Source organism: Panthera uncia, chromosome B1 (genome assembly GCF_023721935.1).
Source record: "Panthera uncia isolate 11264 chromosome B1, Puncia_PCG_1.0, whole genome shotgun sequence".
Classification (NCBI taxonomy): domain Eukaryota; kingdom Metazoa; phylum Chordata; class Mammalia; order Carnivora; family Felidae; genus Panthera; species Panthera uncia.
The window spans coordinates 187,559,552-187,578,551 of record NC_064811.1 but is presented as its reverse complement, the minus strand read 5'-3'; the positions used below and the strand labels follow the sequence as shown (position 1 = coordinate 187,578,551).

Here is a 19,000-nt window from a genome sequence, read left to right as displayed (position 1 = left end):
ACTTCGGGAACTCAGAAGCACTGGGCACACTAATTCAAGTTCAGGGATTCTTCTTGTCAGTTCTACCCAAAACTTTGGAGAAACTCTATCATGAAGCCTCAGGCTTTCCTGGGGGGGGGGGGGGCATTACTCTTGTTTTCAGAGTGCTTACTCTGTTTTTTGGTCTGCACGTAGTTACAAATGTGCGTGTTATTTCCTTCAAGCGCGAGTCTGGTTAGGTGCAGGTCGTTGCAGTCCTCTGCTCTGAAGTTGAAAGTGGATTATGGAATGAGAAGGCTCGGAGCTCACTAGGTTCCTCTGCCAGGCTTCCTGGGTCAGCTTTGCCAGCGGCCCATTGAGGCCTGGGACACTAATTCTCAGCTACACCCTGGAGGAGTGGTAGGATGCCCCCAGAGGAGCCAGGCGCGCTCATCCTCCCCAAGCGCGCGCGCCCCAGCCCGGCTGCAGGCGGGTGCGGAACAGGTTCCAGAAGGACGGAGAGCCAGAAAGCAGCTCTTCGAAAGTCGAGGATTGGGTGTTTCGAAACTCCGGAACAGCCGGAACTTAGGTCCGCCTCGGTGGGCTTCCTTTACGCCCGGGAGACTGGGGCTGGGGAGCCGGGAGCGAGGGTGTTGCAGGGAACTTAAGGGAGTACAAAGTGACAGTGTCTCCTGGAGAGCAGTAAACTTTTATTTTCCTCCCACATCACACAGAGTGGAAGCAGGGGAGAACTGGGGAGGGGGGCGGCGTCGGAGAATGCGGGGCGTGGAGCCTTTGGAGGACTCCAGAATCCGTCCCCACCGGCCAGCGCGCGCTTGTTGGGGCGGTCTTGGTGCTTGAACCACAGGGCGGACACTTGTTCTCCGCCGCCGGTGCCGAGTTGGGGCTCGTGTATAACCCCTTCTCGCGTGCGAAGGTCATTTGCGCTTTTCAGTCTGGGACGAGAGGACACTCTGGAGGGGAAGGCGCAGGTCATTTTCAGATCCTCTTGTAAAGGACGGGCCGCCTACCGGGAGTGGAAATCCTTAATTACACCCTTCTGCCTCGGAATCCATCTTCCCGGCAGTGTCTTGCACTCCTACCTCCTCGGGTGACTCAGCTGACCTGAAATGCCCACCCTATGAAAGATCAAGAAAAGTAGTTTTCTAAGAAGGTTAGAGGTTTGATTACACACAGAAGTGTTTCCACTTCGGTCCAAAGCAATTACCCGCCCCTTCCCCCCTCCCCGACCCCGCTCCCCGCGCGCGCGCGCGCGCGCGCGTGGCCGGGAGAAGAAAAGGACAGACCCCTCCGCCCCCCCACCCCCGCACGCACGTACCCCCGCACTTTGTAGGTGCGTGTGAATTTCAAATGGCGCTGGGAGTTCATTACTGTTTGCAATCAGCGGCGGGCAGACCCCTCATCAGAGCCGAAAGCCTGCAAGAGCCATTCATCAGCGTGAAGTGTTATTCATGGATGACCCCTAAATCACGGCAAGAGTAGTAGAGGCACTGATTGGTCACAGCATGGGAGCCTCGGAGCTTTCCCGTACCCGACGCGGCCTGGAGGAGGGGAGAAGGGAGGGGCGGCGAACGTGGTTCAGTCCGGCAAATCCCATTTGACAGAAAAAGGCAGTAAACGGGGAATCTCTTTTTTTTTTTTTTTTTTTTTTTTGAATTAAGAAGAAGAAGAAATAAAGTACCTGTCATCTTGACAAGTGGCGGAGCGGAGGAGTCCAGGATTATAAATGATCACAGCCCGGTCCAGCTCGCCCCGTGATTGGGCTCTCCCGCGATCTGCACCGGGGGAAGCGCATGGTAGGCTCGCCTCCTCTGGCACACACACCCGCGCGCGCGCACACACACACACACACACACACACGCACACGCACACACACGGACACGTGTACGCGCCTGGTCTCGGGCACACTCGGCCCGGCGCGTCCCCCCGTCGCACAATTAAGGTCCTGGATGCCGCTCCCTGGCACCGCGCCCCGCTCGCCTCCTCACCTTTCCCGCTCCCTCTTCCTCCTCCCTCGCCGCCAGCCGTCCTCCGGCTCCCCCCGCCGAAAACCGAAAACTCCGGCCCGGCCTCTCCGGCCGAGCCGGAGGCTTCCAGGGGGCCGGCGGGAAGGGAGAGGGGGAGAGCGCGGGGGAGGAAAAGAAAGTGAACTCATTGGCGCTCCGGCGCGCGCTGCCCTCCCCTCGCCGCGTCCCTCGCCCGCCGCGGCCGGGCGGTGGGCAGGGAAGGAAGTTGTAACACTTGCTGTCCTCTCCCCCTCCCGGCCCCCCTCCCCCAGCTCCCACGCTCCGCTCCCTCGGCGGGGCCCCCTCCCCCGCGCCCGGCTCCTTTGAATTTGGCCAAGTGCTGTGTGTGCGCGCTGCTCGGGTGGACGCGGCGGCTGCGGCCGGGTAGCGAGCCGGCGGCGCGGGCGAGCCGAGCGCGGTAAGTGCGGCGCCGCCGCCGGCGCGCCCTCCTTCCTTTCTGGGGTCCTAGTGCCCGGGCCGCGGCGCCGGGAGCGGGAGGGCGGGCGGCATCCGGCGCGGAGCGCGGCGCGTTTCCCCGCGCGGCTCTGGGAGGCGGCAGCAGGTTGGCCAGCCCGGGTGGCCCGGGAGCATCTCCTCCGCGCGCGGTCGCCCCCGGGTCTGGCCTCCCCGCGCCCGGGCTCCCCGTCCCCGCCCCTCCCTCGCGTCTGCTCCGGCTGCCTGCTCAGGTGGGAACTTCGCCGGTGCGTGTCGCCGGAGGAACTGGGCACGGCGCTCCGGGTCCGGGGAGCCCCGGGCTCGCGGGCTCCCCGAGAAAGGCAGCCCAGAGGCTGGGCGCTCCGTGGGGGCAGGGAGTCTTGCTCTGGTCGGGGTGATCCCCAGTTCTGTGGCGCGTCCTCCGAGAAGGTATCTGAGAAGATCCTTGGGGGGGCCTCCAGCGAGCGGGAAGCCCTGAAATGTCACCAGTTTCCGGGGAAGTGGAAACGAGGCTTCTCCAACTACCGGGGAGCCAAGTTGGGAAGGAAAGAAGGACGGAAACGAGGGGCTGGGGTGGCGTGGGGAGTGCTAGCTCTCGACTGAAACTTCATCCGGAAACTCTGGATGGGGCTGGAAACAAACAAATAGCCTGAACTGGGCATTTAAAAAATTGCAGGCTTACGGATGTGCAACTCGATCGCAGGCTGTATCGTGTTTTGCAACCAGTTAGAAGGAGCGTCAGATATTTTAGATTGAGGTGGGTTGTGTCTGATCTCTGCCGAACACCTTATTAATGCATTTTGGATTCCATTCTTACTGCCTCACCTTTAAAATAGTTGTGACGGTAACCTGCTGCTAATGCTTATCGAGGAGAAAGGGTCACAGGTAATTCTACCTCATCATACAGCAGGTACATTTGTTTTCTGTAGTCCTTATAATTTAAAGCTAGAGAAAAGTTTCCGGGTACTTTTGGGTAAGTGCAGTGGAGGTGAAAGGGTGAGAGCTGTCCAGGCACTTTTTCCAGGGCCCCAGACAGCTGGGATTCCGGAGAGCAGCACTGTCCCTTCATCGTGCTCTTACTTCTTGTCTTCTGACAATGTATTTGTCACACATTTGTAGGCTCTGGCAGAATCCACTGGGTGGTCTTCTCAGTAGAAATAGAAATATGTTCACGCATTACCTTTCCTTTCTGTTGCCAAAAGGAAAACAAAAAAACAAGGTAGGACTGGCATCTTTGGAAAGCTTGGAGGAGTACCCCCAAAAGGTAGTATTGCAACAGAACACAGCTTGGGCTTTGATTCCTTCAGTGAATTCGGTTAAAATACGCTGTGTACCCTTCTCCACCCAGTTGCCTGCCTGGAAAGGTATCTGTGGTCTGTCTAGTATATCAGGAACAGAGTTTGGCATTAAGAGCAGCTGCATAATTAGAATTCATTCTAGATTTTAATATTTCAGTTGAAACAAAAAATTTACAGATACACCCACCACCTTACTTTGTGTACTCCTGAGTACGTTCTGAATTATCTAAAGCTTCTAGCTTTTGTTTCTTAACATAAATTCTTGCAAGAGCCGTGAAACTTTCGATTGGTGATTCTAAATGCAGAGCAAATATTTAATTCTTGCTCTAAGAGTGAGAGGTTAGTTCAGTAATAAGACTTGCTAATCTCACTTTGAAATGTCATGGCATTCACAAATTGCTCCTAAATTCTTCAAAGATAGGCGTTTATAATGAGTTTAGTTATTTTGTATTTTAGGATTCTACTGTCCCTCTCTTCCTGTTGCATTTTCCCGAACAATTTGCCTTTCTTCTTGTTTGCATTTGACTATTCCTCTTTACTCGAAGGTACTGTTTTTTGCTAGTGGTACATATATTTTCTTGTAGACAGTTTAAAAAAGAATATCTATTATGAGGGAAAGTAAGTCCTTTAAGTAAGACAGGTATATTTTTACATATACTACCCAATTTTTATGAAATGTATTTATACATACTAATCACAATCCCAGGGTTCATATATTTGAAGAATTTATTAGTATCCTGTGCCAATAGCATCAATGTCAGCAACTCAGAGACAGGGAATATCAACCCTAATGAAGATTTCTTAATTACGTAAAATAAAGCAGATAAAATTATAGTAGAATTCTGACTGACCCCCCCCCCCCCACCCACCCACCTTGAACCACTTTGCACGGCTGGGTTTATTTTCTAGGAAGAAATGTTTTAGGTAAATTATAGAGGCTTTTCTTACTATGATCTTGTAGGCATGTCATGAGTCTTTTGGATAGAAAAGAGAACCTGCTTTATTAGGGGGAAGACAAAGAAGATAAGGATGCTTATCTGTGAATAGAAGAAAGCACCTAAATAGAGTGAAAAGTTTTAAATTTATTCGGAAAGAAAACCTAGCTGAACAATAATAATCCAGTTAGCAAGTTCAGGCTACTCGTTCTTAGCTTTGCTTCTGAAAGCCAAGAGTTAAAATTATTTTCTTTGTAAAGAGTCAAGCAACTAAGAAATCAGGCAAAAGCGTATGGCTATCGTTGGGAGTAGGATGACCTATCAGAAATACTTGATCAACTTTGAGCGTGATGTACGAAGAACGATGTTTTTGGAACAGCTGTGAAAGCATGTTTGGAAATGCTCAAGTCTGCCCTGCCTACAATCGTACTGGGAAGTAAGTCCTGAAGATAGCCCTAGTTTAATATAAAAGCACCGTAAAGACAGCTTTATTTGTTTATCAGTATTGATCCTTGTGGTAAATACGTTACCTTCTTTCTATTAAGCTTTATTTATCCCTTTAAATTTTTTTTTTTTTTTTATTTCTGGGCGGCTGAGGAATGTCATCAAGGTATTTTACTTGCGTGAATCAGTGTTTTCAGCAGTTTTAATGAATTGTCTGCCCTTTTCCTTAAGATGTGCTGTAGAAACCTGTTAGGCACGTTCAGTGACACAATGCTTATCTATGCAGTGTTTTATTTGATAGTCAAATGTCTATTTTGACTTTCAGAACACACTTCCTTTACTTCGATTGAAAATATCAGCAAAGGATACAGTAATTTGCTATCAAACTTTGATCCACACCCAATTAGACATCCCTTTGAATTTTCAGCTAAAGCCAGTGTTCATATTTGTGTTATAAAGTGGAATGGTAGTCTGGAGAAGAGTTTAACACCCATTCAGAATTAAGAAGTGTACTGAAAAGAGAGCATAATAATGGAATGCCACTTAAAAGTTTTAATAACTAAGTCTTTAAAATTATGTCATGTAAGCTGCTTTCAGACCACATTCAAAACCCTTATTTTAGACATAGCAGCTGTTTTAAGAATCCTGATGGACATTTTGTGCTAAAAAAAAAAAAGTTATAAGTTTCAAAACTGATTAATTATTGTGTCTTATAAAAACTGATTTATTTCATACTTTTTTATACCAAGCATTACCATTATGAAGCTCTCCTTCTAATTGAGATTAATGTTTCTGAGCAAAGAAGTGGTTTAGAGGGCTGCATTCATTTTGAGTGCTGTTGTAATCAATTTCAGATACAGCATTCCATGGTGGGTCAGTTTGCATCCAAACCTGCCTTATTATGTAGAATTAACTTGTTGGTGATTGATAGTAATACTTCTACATCTTGAAAAGTCATTTGTTTCCAAATAAGTGTGATGGCTTGTATGAGTTTTAAAATATTGCTTCCTATAATTAAAACATCCTTTTGGGGACAGAACTTGAACTTTCTCTAAGAATTATATAAAGCATGAGGAAACAATTCATTATTACGTATTTGACTAAGATAGCCTTTTTCCCCCTAGCTACAGTATGCCTCAGGTGTATTTTCTTGTTCATCAAAGGGCTTTGTGGTCTTTAGGAATTACAAATGGTAAACATTTTACAACGAGGTTATTTCCTTTTTGGTTTGTATCAGTGTTCTAGTTGAGTTTTTCGAGGAATTCTTAGAATTCTAGATGTACATCTTGCACGTGTGTTTGTAACATTATTTCATAAGGTGGTGGGTATTACCCTGACACGAAAGGTAATGCATGTGGAGGTAGTTCTTTATCCTCTTTGGAAACCTGGAAACTCGGTGGATATTATGGTCCCTACTGTAATATTTTCATTGGTATCTTACTTGCGTCTGGTCTTAACCTCATCAGCTTTTTCTTCTCTTTTGAAAGGCCACGTTAAGATTCTCTTGGACTTTGGTCCATATTACATTGTTTACTGCGATATACGCTTGCAGTCTCAATAAAATAAAATATTAAAAGCATAGAATGTAAGAGTAATATAGATGAGTATTCTAATATAGCCATAGTCTATAGGATTTTTAAATAAAGACATCATGACTGCTTTATAGGGAATATAAAGTTCCCACAGTGGCATTGCTTTCTGCCTTCAGGAAAAAAAAAAGACTTGGTGGGAAATATGTTTATTATATTTTAATTTTTTTCACTGTAATGATAGATTATTTACATTGAATTAGTGTTTTTCCAGTTAAGAACATTCACATAAAAGAGTTTGAAATGCTAAAACAATGTGCTTAAAATGCCATTTTCAAAGCATCATTTTAGCCACCCATTGGAATATAAACCTTCAAAATGCAGAAACATGCTCTAAGATGTATAGATGTTTCAAACGCCAAAACTATACAAGGAATCCTTCATTGGAAACAATGGTGATTTCTTTTTATGGTTTTGATTAAATAACTCAGGTAACCGTAGTTTGTTAGAACAGCTGTGTAGAATTCCTGTAAAAGAGGGTCATCTACTGAAACCTTCTTCTTTCTACTTTGAATGAGTCACCGAGCAAATTAATGTCAATATCATAGAATGTACTCACAAGTCATATGAGTGTATGATTGAAACCGTATCATATAATCATGGTGATGATGATGATGAAGTGATAATAAAAAGGAGACTTTACTGGCCTGTTGCTACTCTTGCAGTCTTAGAAAAAAGCTAGCACTGGGGTAGCACTGACTTTGTAAACAAGTTTGTGATAGGTGGCAGTCTTAACTGAGTTCCAAGACTTGAAGGAGGTAATAGATGGCTTGAATGTTTCAGGAGCGTACGTGGAGTGTAGTGTATCACATTACCAAACTACGGTTATATTCTTTCCTGTAACGTAAGGAGTTGATGATCCCTTACAGAGATATGGCAGTTTTAAAAATCATTTCCCCCACATCTGTCGTCATCTCTGGCTTACCCTGGAACATACAGAAAAGAGATTGTCCCTTTTGAAAATGAAGTGTCTTGGGAAAAACAAGTGCATATAGTCACACCTGTAGTTTCATGTTCAATTATGTGAAAGTAATTGTGGGATGCTGTTTGTTGATAAACTATTTTCCAGAATTGGAGAATACTTTTTACTTCAATTCCAGAAGCTGGGGAGGAGTGGGGATGATGTGACTTGGTTTGCCCTGGGGCGGGGTCATATTACTTAATAATAAGCAGCTATTTTATAACTGGGTGTAGTGGGTCTCTGCCTTAAAACCAAAAGGAGATACGGAGAGAACGAGGGGGGCGGGAGAAGTGAAGAAGAGGAAGAGGAGAGAATATGGATATCTTTTATAAAGAGTGACCGTCCTTTGAGCATTTTCTGTGTGTAGCAGTGTGTTTGACAGAAAAAACGATCTATAAAGGGCAGATTTGGTCATTGCAAGTTGATGGGGTAAGTACAAGGGAAAATTAACTTTCACTTTTCAGTATTTGCATTTTAGATCCAAGAATGTGAACATCACTATTGTTTAAAAATTAACCGAAGAAGTTCCAAATATTGTATATGGTTCTTCATATTGTCAGAGGAAAGGAAATCTATTAACCACTCTATTTGTTTCTATGGGACTGAACACCAAATTACAATTTTATAATTCTCAAATTTATATAGAGACTTAAAAACAAACACTCTGATCACTTAAAATGGTCATTTAGGAGGTACTTTACAAGGTCACTTCTCTCCGAAGATGAAGCTCATAATCAATATATTTTAGTCATTCTGTCATCTCTTCGATTATTAGTTACACTTAGAATCTTGTGATAATTCCTCTTCGGATTGCCACAATTTAGAAAGAAATAACAGCTCAGTAGTGACCATCTGCCTTCAGTCTGAATAGTAGGGTGACGTGAATTTGTGGTCCCTGCTTTATCCAGAAAAACAAAAAAAAAGATATTCTTTTATGAGAGTGGATTCTTTCATCTTGAGTTCAGTTAAGCTCAACGAATAGTGCACGATTAGAATTGTGGAGTCACTATCATTGCGAGGAAGTGAGGAGTCTTTCTGCTAACGGGCGTTTCCAAAGAGAGGTCTTTCTTCCCCCAGGAAGTTCTAGCATCCCTGTTGTGTACAGCATTTGGCTTCTGTGCTACAGTGGTACCTTAGGGCAGCTAATATGCTTGGACTGCACCTTGGAAGGTATGTTATGCAGAGAGTGATAAGACAGGACTGAAATTAATTTATGAGAAATGCATAAAGTATTTTTGTGGGTTTGCATGAAGCACTTACACATACGGTAATATTGGGATATGTATATTTGGGTAATATAAAAGTTATCCTATTGAAAAGGATACTTGTTTATTCTGTCTACCAAGGGCTCCTTTAAAATGTGACATCTGTACTAATACCTTTATCAGAGATTTTGAAATTTGTCAACATGTAGGTGGGAAAACTTGGCAAGGGACTGGTCCTTTTTAAATAGCTCTTAAAAAAAAAAAAAAGCTGGCACAGGGCTTGTCATTTAAAATAATTATGAAAGCCAGAAGACAGCTGTAAATTTTATTTCTTTCAGAATTTGTAATAACTTCCAGCTAAAGAAAGCTGTCAGACCTATAGTTTTTGAAGAACAAATCCGACTTTTTTTTTCCTCTGAAGAACAACAAAAAAACATCTTGAACAGTGTTTTACGTTTTTCTATACCTATAAGCAAAAATGAAATGACTATTTAAAATGTAAACTTTCTCACTTAAACTTTATGTCATGATAAGATGAGAATCATAACTGTAGGCAAAAATGCTGCAAATAATAACTAATCTAGGAATTTAAATAAATATAGAAGAGTGATTCACTATAATATAAAACAGGAATAAGAGCGTTAGTAATAACCATATTTTGTCTCAGGATTGTCACAAAAATAAGGGATTCTTCTTACAGAACTATTGTTGAATTTTATGATAGCATCAATAATAGTTGGAGAATAACCTGACACCATCAAATTAACTGAAATATTAATCTTCTTCATGTTCTCTTTAAGAAACATTTCTAGAGAATTAGAAAGTTCCTGAAAATAATCATACCTTCCAGCAAAAAAAAAAAAAAGATGTTTGTTACTTTACAAAGCTGTCAGTGAATTTCGGTTCAGAAGGGGGTGAAGGTTGAAGGCAACTTTTGCTAGGGTATTATCACTCGAATTAAAACAGAACAGACGTTTTCTGTCTGTAATATATTTCTAAGTTGATATTTCGATCCTAATTTTCCACCACTCTTTTTTTTAATGAGGCCGTGAGCATATTCAACCACTTAAAAGTAAATTTCAATTTAAACAAAAGTTAAAGCTCTTCCTTGTAGGTAATGTGTGCCTGTCAAACCAGAATTAAATCCTCACTTTCAGAGTAATTTTGATGCTCCCTTATAACTTTTTCTTGCCAAATAGAAACAGCCTATTCTACGTTTCCTGTGATTGAAAAATTAAATGAAACAAAATTCTCCCTTACTGGTTACTTTTGCCCTAGAGTATACAGTCTCTGAATGAGAACGTGGTATTTCAAAAAATTTTATAAACAATAAACAGCCCTCAGTTGTTAAGTTGATTTGCCTATAGGATTTTTTTCTTTGTTACTGATTTTAAAATTATATGTGTGGCAGAAAAGAAAACTTTTTAAATGTTTTCTATCTTGTGTTTTGATTGTGATAGGATTTTTAATATTATGTTTTCATTTGTATGGTGTTAGGTGGTATAGTATATGTACAGTGTTTCACCTTTAAAGGAAAATAAATCATTGCAAAGGATAGAATTTAAAAATTAAGCTTATTTTTTAGATGACTCATACAGGATTTGAAGCACAATACATTGTAGTTAAAAATGCAGTGTTCCACAGAAGTCTGTATTTTATATTTTCAAATTCAAATATTGGTTTACCGATAATGTAAATAATTAGACGTCAATAATTTAAATTATTTACACTTACGGCTTTTTTTTTTTTTACGTGGTTCCACTAATCAGAACTTCACGTTCTTTGTTTAAATGGATATTATGCTCTATCATCCATAATTAAGAAATCTAAATAGATTAGTAATCAAAACATAAACCGACTCCAATATAAGTTTTTAAAGAACCTAATAGGAATTACGATGATTAGGTCTGGTGCTCTTAGAAACCATAAAATGCTGTAATAACTATCCCATTTTATATACTCCAGATACTGGGAGACTAGTTATTAATATATATGTATGCATTATCCACACAGATAACCCAAATTTTATTTATTACAAAACTGTAAGATGAATGAGATACTAATACTATTTTGCTTAACTCACACAGCACGAATGCATTTGTAAAATGATAGCTGTATTTTAAGATGCATCATTTATTCGTTTTCTGGTTTAAAGTATTCTCAATAAAATCATATTATCTTGCATTTCATTGAAGTACTGTGTTTAGCAAGTTGGGTCAGCCCTCATAGCCATGGCAGAAGTCTAATCTCTACCTCAAGTTTTGTATAAAATCTGCTCTTTCCAATAACATACTTCATCTCCACTGTGCAGGTGTGTTCTGAGATTTTGACAAAGGAGAGATCTGAAGGAGACGACCTAGTGCTTGTTTTAAGAGATGCCATCAGTTGATTCGGCTCACATCATCTGATGAAAGTAGCTTTTAAAACTGTATTGTACTTCAGATAGGAATTTTAACATATCAAGTTTGGCGAGTTTCATATTAAGCCATCAGCACAGGGTAATTCTGAATTACTTAACACAAATCATTAATGTATCACGTATTTCATTTAAATGTGACATAAGGTATATGAATTGGTTGTATAATTACCACTTGAGCTTTGAAAAGGCTATAATGCACGTTAAAAATCTTAAATGTTCAAGAAAGCAAAGTATTAGGAGTTCTCCGTCTTGGAAATTGTTATTAATGTAAGCCTTCTAGGGACTCTAATTTTTTTTTGTTATTTTGTTTTTACCTTTTCTTTTTCTTTCTTTCTTTTTTTTTTAATGTACCTTCCAGTATTATCACTTAATTTAAGTCTGGAACAGTAGCATTTGATTTAGGAATAGATGTAAATTATTAGTACACATTATGTATTTTTTTCCCCCAAAGGAAAGCATCTTAAGGCTTTCTGGGTGAGGTTCTGGTTCCTTTAGGATTAAGAAGCGTTGGTATAAATGGCTAATTTTGGTAGAAGAGTGTTACATAGTTTTTAAGTCCTCGTTATTACTTTTAAAAGAATATCCCATCAGGAATAGGAAGCTTTGTGGCTAAGCTGCCACTCTTTGATGAAGGATTATGCATTCTCCCCTAAATCTGTGATCCCAGAATCTGTTACACAATAGTTTTATCAAGGAGCATTGGACTGGCTTGGCCATCATTTCATTTCCTTGAAAAAGTTCATTGCTTCCTTTCCTATATCGAATATTTATGTAGAATTTTAGTCTCAATATAAATTTTGGGCATGAAAAGATCCAACTCCTAAAATCCAGAGGTTAATAATTTGATACAAAACAAGGAAGCCTGAAAAGTTTGGAAGGACGCTTTTACATTTATGCCAGATGACAAGTGAATTGATTATCGTGGGGTACTCAGTCATTTAAGTGGTTTGTCTACACAGAAAAGTCTGCAGGGTCTGTGGCCTGATTGAAGTTCCTTGTAAGCTTTTCCCATGTTAGTAATATTCAAAGCAACTTGAGACAGAAATAATAACATATAAAAATGAGGCCTTCACATATTATTAGTTAATTTTCTGTGAACGTGTATGCAAAAAGTGAGCATATTGTAGCATGGTTTTATCATAGATTCTTAAAAAAAGAATGGATATTCTGTTATGTTATTATATTCCCATTTAGAATGAATAATTTCTTGCAAAGCATTAAGAGTATGATAAAAATGTGTCATGTTCTAGGGAGTTTTTTTTTTTTTAGTAAAAGAAATATATTAAAAATTGAATGGTCAAGTCATCCTATTAAAACATCAAATATCAAATATTGGTTAATTGAGACATTTTAACTATAAAACACAGTGATGCTTCATTAAAAAGCATAATTTATGATAGGCAATTAATTTCCTTAATAAATGAATTCTTATTTCTGAGCACATTAGCTTTTAAAAGTTTAAAAAGAGCAGCAAAGTTTATTATAAAAATTGCAAAGTCTGGAAGTAGGTGCATTTTTTTTTACAATTTAAATCATTCTAGTTTTTGTATGCTTATTCATTGAATCATAGTGTATAAATTTCAGAAGATGACAGTTCTGAGTTATTATCCCCTTAAACTTTTATACATGCATAAATAGATATATCTGTTGTGGAAGATACATGAGTCGAAAAGATTGGTTTTATTCTTAATCATTATATTGAACATATTTTGAAAAGCTATTTTAAAATACTGCTTTTTTAATGATCACTTTAATATAACAATTGATTGTGTAAACCTTCATCAAAGATTCTAGGCTTTTATAATTGGTATAAACATGAGATTAAAAAATGAACAGTACTACCTGGAAACTACTGGATGTAGCTAAGTTTCAAGTACCTTATAAGATGTTTTAGAAGAGTTTAATTAAGACCTTAAAATATTTTATGTAGACATCAGTCCATATTTCCAATTGATTATTACTACGAAAACACAGGGCTTATTACACTGCATGATTGAAAACCATTAGTTCATCATGTTGCCTATTTTAAATTCTTAAAATATGTGTGTTTTAATTTCACGTGTAAAAGTAATACAGATTAAGGATTTTGAAGAGCAGGGTTTTCATCCCATCTTTCATCAGCTTTGTAGCTGAACCCTGGCAATCTCCTTCGTCATTATTCCAAGCCACTACCAGATACTAATCTTTGCTGTGTCCACAGCTGTTGGAGGATTTTTTTTTTTTTTGCAAATGTAATTACAAATACATGTGTTTTGTGCACCTCACTTCCTTTATATGCTTGTAAAGGAAGATGAAAGGGCAGCAGGACAGGCAATCACAGGTCCCTGGGTGTTTCTATTAGTTTTCAAATCATTATGTCAAGCATTGTGAGGAAGAATTGCAAAAATGAAAACACAACAACTTTGGCTTCAGTGATGGCAAGCAATAAAAATTACTAAAAATTTAATAATTTCTCTACAACAAGTACATTTTTATGGGGTTCAGTACCACTGAGTCGAGTGGTTTCCACACTTCTGCAGGTCATGTTTCGACAGTGAAGGTCATAATTTAAACTAAACCAAGTATGATAGTTTTTTTTTTTTTTTCACTTCTCAAAAACCCATTAAAATATGACATTGTAGAGAGAGATGTATTAATCTCTTACATTTGTTTGCATGTGCCCAGTTGGAGAATGATTGATGTCATATGGGCACTTAACAAATGTACAGTGATATAACCCTGCAGAAATTAGAGAGAGTGCTTTCTGGAGAAAATTCAACGTATTTACTTGCATGAATATTATTTATAGAACAAAATTGGAAACTAGCTATATATAAGGAAGTGTTAAGACATGTTAAATGTGTCAACTTTTAAGGATAACCTGCCTTCATTATTTATAATATTTCTCTCTTACACTATTGGAATTTTTCCATCTCTGTGGGCAATGGGATTGGCTATCTCCAGGAATAAGTAAAGGAACTTTCTGTGGTTAGAAAAGCATAGAAAATTGAGTTCAATACTTGCTACTTTTAGCAGATTGTCAAAGATGTTGCATATGAACACAATTTTTGTTTTCCTTTCATTTGCGATTCTAGAGAGTATCTGTTGCCTGATGAAAATTCTTTGGTGGGGGTGGAGGGGCACCTGGGTGGCTCAGTCAGTTAAAGTGGCCCACTTCGGCTCAGGTCATGATCTCAGTTTGTGAGTTCGAGCCCCGCGTTGGGCTCTGTGCTGACAGCTCAGAGGCTGGAGCCTGCTTCAGACTCTGTGTATTCCTCTCTCTCTCTCTCTGCCCCTTTTCCTCTCTCTCTCTCTCTCTCTCTCTCTCTCTCTCTCTCAAAAATAAATAAATAAACATTAAAAAAAAAAAACTCTTTGGAGTACAAGGAAGGTGTGATGAGGGGTGGGGTAAATCGGGCTTCGGTTGGAAAAGATAGACCTATATACAGTCCACGATTTTTCTGCTCCTTTTCATGTAAGCATATTCATTGTGGGGAAGGGTATTCAGAATGTAAAGCCAAAATAGGAAAAGTGCCTTAGTTTCAGGAAAGCTTTTGAGAATTATTCAGGGGAAGAAATGTACTACTTACCAGTCAAAACTTGCAGTCTTTCCCCTTTTACATTTAATACATTAGAAATTAATAGTGAGTGACTGCCGTTGAACCAATAAAAGTTACGGGGCTGTCTCAATGTGGTAAAAGCTCTGCCCTGATTTGAAATCCTATCTTTATTTTTAATGGGTGCCTCACTTCCACGGGCATTTTTCCTCCCCCAGTATGTTTAAATGAAACCCCAAGTGTTTTGTCAGTGTTCTGTGTCTAAGGGACTGTCCTGGAGAAGATGAGAAGAAATCAGACATGATCTCAGACCCCCAGGAAGTTTTCGCTTCTAGTTGAGGCATGACCTAAAAGATAACCGACAGTCATTAAGATTATTAAGAAAGCTGAAAAAGGTATTGGAGAAATTACTGCTTTGGTCAGATTGTACTCTAATAGCCCATGGATCTTTGAAATGCCAGAGAACTGCAGAGAGTAGAGAATCTAAGGCTTCCAGCATGCAGCTTTCCTGCAGCCTACAGACATTAGCAGAGCCTTGAAACTCTATGGATGTTGGAAAGGACACGAGGCGGTAGCTACTGACGGACAACAGAAGTGCCCCGGGGCTCGCAAATGTTTAAAAAGACAGATAGCAAAGTGAACCAGAACATAGGCCTTCTACTTCTCCACACAGACGTGGCCACAGACGCCCGACAAGGTGGGGCATGAAGAGCCAGGGACCTGGGAAGAACAAAGGTTGGCCATTTGCCGCCTTCCCTGTGGAAGAACTTGGCCAAATGTTTGTCGCAAGCTTACCCACAAAAGCGCTGTGAAGACAGATCCCCTTCTCTCCTGTTCTCAGTACTGCCAGCTTCTAGCACAGTGCCTGGCCCTGAGGAGTCCATCGGTAAATAATTGATGTGGGAATGAAGTCTTCCTGCACTCCATGTCAATGTCAAATGTCCTCACTACAGAATAGCTCCTTTCTACCAAAGGCTTGTGTTCTCTGGACTCAGGTCATCCGCCAGGACCACGGAGACTCTAAAAGTGTTTATTTTGTTATTTTAAGCTTGCCTACGATTCATGTTAAATAGGTAGTTCCCACAAAAAGTGGTCAGCCTTTCAGTGAGGACAGAAGATATGGGTGTAGACTATCGATCGCTGGAAAAACAAACAAGCAAACAAACAAACAAACCCAAACAGTTGACATGGGGAGGTAAGAGGATTCCAAGACAGGGAGACCGCGTGAGCAACAGAAATCAACCCCAGCACACCCGGCAAATTTGTGAGCAGGTGACAACAATGGAGGCAGGTGACATAGGTACCTGAAATCGGCTGGGTTAGTTACATACCGCGTTGTATCTCCTGGGTAGATGTATATTCTTTCGTATTTCCTAAAATATGTAGTTCTCTTTGTCTTTTCGTTTTTCCACTTTGGAAAGAGACACAGAGAAATGTTTCCTTACCATGAGAAAAACAGCAGAGCAAGTTGGATAATAAATGGTGTTGACGTAGCCTTGGAGCTGGAGATGCGGGGTGATGGGAGCCGAGCACCCAGGGACGCACGCTTCCTCTGAAAGAAAACACCACATCACACCTCTAGACTGGCTCTTGCCACGTGGGGGTGAAACGGTGTTACCAGACTGCAAGAGTTTTTAAGAAATGCCAGAATATGAATTATGTGAAATCTAGAGATTTTTAAATGTTGGCTCATTAAAAAAAAAAAAAAAAAGGCAACGCACAAAACACACAGAGAAAACAAAACACGTATGTAGGCTGGGTTTGGCAGTTGGGCCACCAGTTTGCAACCTGTGATACAGATGCCGAGATCTGCGTTATGCCTTTTGGAGATCGTGGGTGAGCAGCAGGAACCGAGCAGAGGATCCCCCGTGGAAAAATCTGTGATGAGCTTGGAGAGAGAGCTGGGGCCCAGATTGTGGATTATCTTAAATGTCATCGTCTTCTACCCATTTTGGAGGGAAAAAAAAAAAATGTTTGCAGTTTGTAGTACACTGTTCCCTGCTTTAAAACAGAAACGCAGGTTGCCAGCACGCCTTCAAGAAGTACTATTCGTGCCAAGTCAGGAAAGGGTTAAGTGACAGTAGTGGTTATAACCCGGCCTTTCGACTTTGACCTTCGCTCAGATACTTCAGATCCCTCACTCCGTATCCCCCTCTTCTGCCCACCAGGGAGTGCATATACCAGGCTCTTGATAACTTATTACACCCATAATTTGGGGGCACTCCAACAGCAAGCTATAGCTAATACATTTTTCTGCTAGCATTTGAATATTCCCTGAATCCAGATACTAAATCCTATATAAAAGGAAAATCCAAAGTTAAACATGACATATTGGATTAGGTCATACTCATTACATTAATTGAATAGAAAGAACACTTAAATTCCCTTGGCACACTGTTATCTCATTGTCTAGTGCTGAGTGAGTTGGGCTCTGAAACCTACTTGCTCAAATCCCATTCCTGTCATTTATTTGCTGTGTGACCTTGGGTGAAGCCAGCCCGTCTCTGAGCCTCATTTCCTCATCTGAGCAACAGGATTGGGACTAATGGCTGGAGACGTTGCTGTTGTCAAGAGCGTGGTACCATGCCCTGAACACGGCAGACCCCGCACGGTGGTGGTGGCGGCCGCGGTCACTGGTGTGGTTGTCGCCGGCACCTGAGGCGAACGTCATGTTTGCTATGGCGGCTTCATGGAGATTTTTGGAGTCAAATTTGGAGACCAAGGTCAGGTGCCACTGTGCCGCTTGGTTACTTTAATCTTCAAATACGGGGGTGCTCACGTGCCCACCTGTGGGGTGGATGTGAAGATGGCTCGGGCTGAGGCGTGGAGAGGGATTCTGGAGTGTCAGGTGTGCAGTGCGCGAGGATGTGTGTGTGTGTGTGCGCGCGTGTGGATGTGTGTGCGTCAAGAGTAACGCCCGCTCGTCCAGCAGTCACGCTGCTGCAACCTCAGCTCTCTAAATTGGGTAAGGATAACGAAAAGCTGTCACAGACCTTCTTTTCTTGACTTGGGCTGTCTGTCACCTGGGATATTTCTCTTAATTAACGAATAATCCTTAACAACACTGATTCTGCGACCTGCCGAGTTGCCGGTTCGAAGTGGTAAGTTCAAGGGGAGGAGACGTCGAAATACGCGGTTCAGGTTTGGGCTGTGGGCGGCCAGGACAGTGACAGCGTGCGATGGCTTGTCCTTCAGGCGGCATTCACAACAGCCCTGATTAGAGTGGTGAACGCTCATCGTGCCGCCAGAGTCACTTAAACAAAAGAGGGCAAAGCGTGTGTGATATTTTACAAACGTTTACGTGAAAAGGGTGAAAAGATTTTTTGACATTTCAAGGAGCATAAGATTCATCCCTAAAATTTATTCGAAGACACATTCCCTAAGGATGTCAGATAACTGGGATATTTTCTGGGGGAAAAAAAAAACTGCTTTGACGGGGTCAGCATTTTAAGTATATTCCGGTTCATGTTTTTAAGATGAAACGAAACAGTCACTTTCTTCCCACATCACTGTTGGAATTACATATGCGTGTAAAACGTATATTCTGTGTTACAGAATAATAATTATCTAAATAATATGTCTATATAAATATATAAATCGCATATATCCATTATATATTTATAAAATTACTCTCATATAAATTATAACGCCCAGGAAACTCTCACAGAAATTTGGTGCCCAAATTTAAAACATACATCGACAATATACTGATACGTGAAGTAGAAATAATTACAAAACAAATTTGACTATAGAAAAAAAAATATTTCCGTTTAACAGAATTACTTAGCATTTGGATGTATCTTGTTTGTCTCTTTAAAAAATATATGAAAAAATATAAAAAACGTCTCCACCGGCATATGAGTTCGCCTGTGGATTTCTTAATTTTTTGCTGAAAAGCAAATCGTAACTGTTTGTCTGAAATGTTAGTTGACTGTAATGGAAGGTAGCTGTTTGTGTTCTTTTTTAGCTCGGACGTCCTTATTACATTATTGCTTACTAAGCATCTGTTAGGAGTCTAACATTGGTTCAGGCTCTGTGAGAAAGAGGCGCAAAAAGAAAGAAGATGTATATGGCAGGAGCCCCAAAGAAACATGCACTAATTAGACAGGGCTTCTAACAGCATGGAGCTAGGATCAAATCTCGAGACGGAACGCCACGTGTCACAGCCCACAGAAACTCAGGGAAGAGAGAGG

The 19,000-nt window shown here is 41.0% G+C and overlaps 1 long non-coding RNA gene across 2 annotated transcripts; it reads right to left on the bottom strand.

Annotated features, from left to right (window-relative positions):
* Nucleotides 1-639: 639 nt before the first annotated feature.
* On the bottom strand, nt 640-2,438 carry LOC125924027 (uncharacterized). 2 transcript variants are annotated; one of them, XR_007458222.1, is made up of 3 exons: nt 1,661-2,438; nt 1,298-1,395; nt 640-1,097 (listed from the first exon to the last, which is right to left on the bottom strand). It is a non-coding gene; the product is annotated as an uncharacterized LOC125924027 (long non-coding RNA). The 2 variants fall into 2 exon arrangements; XR_007458223.1 differs by having other exon boundaries at nt 1,298-1,754; nt 1,968-2,438.
* Nucleotides 2,439-19,000: the final 16,562 nt, after the last annotated feature.